Source organism: Echinops telfairi, unplaced genomic scaffold, assembly GCF_000313985.2.
Source record: "Echinops telfairi isolate 266 unplaced genomic scaffold, ASM31398v2 ScPeMD7_42;HRSCAF=159, whole genome shotgun sequence".
Classification (NCBI taxonomy): domain Eukaryota; kingdom Metazoa; phylum Chordata; class Mammalia; order Afrosoricida; family Tenrecidae; genus Echinops; species Echinops telfairi.
Genome location: NW_022103940.1, coordinates 1,224,084 through 1,227,148, shown reverse-complemented (window position 1 = coordinate 1,227,148; position 3,065 = coordinate 1,224,084). Strand labels below are relative to the sequence as shown.

General features: G+C 38.7%; 1 pseudogene; it reads left to right on the top strand.

Annotated features, from left to right (window-relative positions):
* The first annotated feature begins 263 nt into the window (after positions 1-263).
* Positions 264-2,692, top strand: LOC101647874 (annotated as a pseudogene).
* Positions 2,693-3,065: the final 373 nt, after the last annotated feature.

Below are 3,065 nucleotides of genomic sequence, written 5' to 3'. Positions count from 1 at the left end.
TAAAACAAACACATTAGGACATCACTAAAACAACTGGAAAAAATACAACAAAACAAACCATCAGATACTAGAAGAAAAGAAATAACAATAAGGACAGAAATAAATGAATCAGAAAATAAAACACTGCCTGTCGTGGGGACCCTGATATCTAGCTTGCCCTTCCCTACCCCCCAACTCTCAGCTGGCAACACATTCTGCCATTGTCTTGCTGACAGATGTCTTGTTGGAGCTGGGGTTGGGGAAGTGGGTGACAGGTGGCATGGATGGGAAAAAGGAGGAGACCACCAGGTGGAAGAAAGAAGGATGCAAGCGGTAGGCAGGTTTAGCAGTTATGCAGCAGGCAGTTCCTGGGAGCATAGGCTGCACCACTGTGGTTGCAATGGATTTGGGGGGGGGCAGATTGGAGGAAGGAGTCACCGCCAGACCACAGTGGGCAATGAGAAACTGGACAACCAATGGCTCATCAGACAAAATAGTGTCTGGGGTCTTAAAGCCTTGTTTCCAAATAAGCAGCCATCCAAGTGATATGGCAACTAAGTCCACATGGAGGAAGCTCACCCAAATCGTCACAGAAGTACTGTAAATCATTAAATCCAAAGTTGAAGGAAGGAATAGTGTCAGAGCTCAAATAGTGAGATTCTGGTTTGCAGAAAGCTGTGGATACAGTGGGAGTCCAAGAAACACAAATCACAGTCGGGGTTCTATGTAGGAAGTAAGCCTCCAGTGATTTCCCTCTATCCATAATAGAGGGATGGAAAGAAATTGGTTGGAGAGATGACTATAGAAGATCAAAATAATAAACCTGACTTAAACAGTTAAAACCTTGTCAGTTGATAGCCCCTCTTATGCATGTTTGGCCTGATCTGGTTTTCAATATCTTTTGTATTTGTTTGTTTGTTCATATTGGGGTTTATCTCAGATGTTTTATGTCATTCAGTGCTATCCTCTTGAATTTTTGTTGTATGTTTTTTTTAATTTTCAGTATGTGAAACAGGGTTGATGAACCTGTAGGGACAGCAAGGTGAGTAAGTGTTTCCAGAGGGTACAGTGGTGGGGGTGGGGGTGGCGTAAAAGGGAGCTGATGTGAAGAAGTTGAAGAAGGAAAAGGATGTTTTGAAATTGATTGTGGTAGCAGTTGTACAATACTGCTTGATGTGATTGAACAATGGAATGAAATGATATCTGCATTAACTCCCAATAAAATGGTTTTGAAAGCAAAAGAAAGAATGAATTTAAGAACAAAGGCCGTGACTTGGAGATCATGAGAAGACAATAAATGAAGTTATACTTGAATCAAGGAAGAATAAGAGATAAACATCTCTTAAATAGAAAATATGCATCACATGAAGATATCTTGGAAGATGCTGATATAGTTGGCGATTATATAGTGCAAAATACCTCTGTAGAATCTATTGTTCAAAATGTTTCCATCACTAAGTAAGGGATTTAACTAAGTGTCAGCTCAAGCTGCTAGGAAGCTTTTGTCCAGTGATCAAATCCACCAATTGATGATCTAACCAAATCTGGAATATTGCTGAGATGACAAACCATTTTTACAGTTTGAAGCTGCATGGACTTTGAGAAACATTGCATTGGAAACCTCTGAACAAACTCAAACGTTAGTACAATCCAATGCTGTACCACCTTTTGTGAGAATTCTCCATTCATCTCATCAAACTGTTTGTGAGTAGCAGTGTGTGCATTGTGAAATAGGTGATGGGCTCCAGTGTAGACACCTTGTCACAAGTTTTGCAGTTGTGAAATATTTACTTTCCTCCATAAGTCTGTCTATTCCTATAACATTATTAAGAAATGATACTTGGGTTATGGTCAACTTATGTCACCACAAATACCCACCAACACCAATGGAAACCATTAAGGAGATTCCTCTAGCTCTTTGTGTTTTAATTAATCATATTGTTGTAAAAATAATGCTATATACTGTCTGGGCCTTCTCTTACCTTACTGATGCTGTCAATGATAAGATACCGATGACAATAGATTCTGGAATAGCTCCACATTTGGTTCCTCTGCTCAGCTACCAGGAACTTAAAGTTCATACTCATTTACTTAGAGCTGTAGGCAACATTGTTACTAGAACTGATAAGCAGGCATAAGTAGTCTTGAATTATGATGCTCTTTTATATCTCCCCATACTTCTGACATATCCCAAGGAGAAAATTAATAAAGAAGTACTGTGGTACCTTTCTAACATCACCACAGGAAATCAACAACATGTTCAGGAAGTAATTGATTTTAACCTAGTGCCAAACATAACAGGGACTTTGGCACTCAAAATGAAGCTGTGTGGGCCATAATTGATTCAATAATTAGTGTGAAGAAAGATAAAGTTGCCTACCTTATCCAACAATATGTTATTCCACCTTCTTGCAACTTGCTGACTATAAAAGATGCACAAGTTGTACAAGTAGTACTTCATGGACTAAGCAATATATTAAAAACGCTTGAATATGAAGCAGAAATCATAGTCAATCTTACAGATAAGTGTGGAAAACTGGAAAAAATTGAACAAATTCAAAATCATGAAAATGAAGACACTGACAAATTGGCTTATGACATCATTAATAATTTCTTATTTCCAGATGAAGATCCTAGCCTTGCTTCAGAGGCACGATGAAATGGAACATTTGGTTTCAATTTCTCTGCCAATCTTAAATTTCTCTCAAAATAGACTGTTACAGTACACAAGTTGTCATAATAGGATAAAATGGTAAAATAGAAAGGGTTCTAGTTTTAAAAAGATGTTTTGGTGTTAACAAACCCAGGGACAAGGGAACAACAAGTGATCCAAATTGGTGGGGAGGTGAGTGTGGGAGACCTGGTAGGGCATGATCAAGGGGAATGTAACAAAGAGGAAGTGCTGAAACCTTGGTGGGGACTGAGCATGATAGTGGGACAGGAGGAGAATCAAGGAAAATAGAGGAAAGAGCTGGGAGGCAAAGGGCATTGATAGAGGTCTAGAAAAGACGTGCACATATGCAAATATATTTATACGAGGATGGGGAAATAGATCTATGAGCCTATATTTATAGGTTTAGTATTAA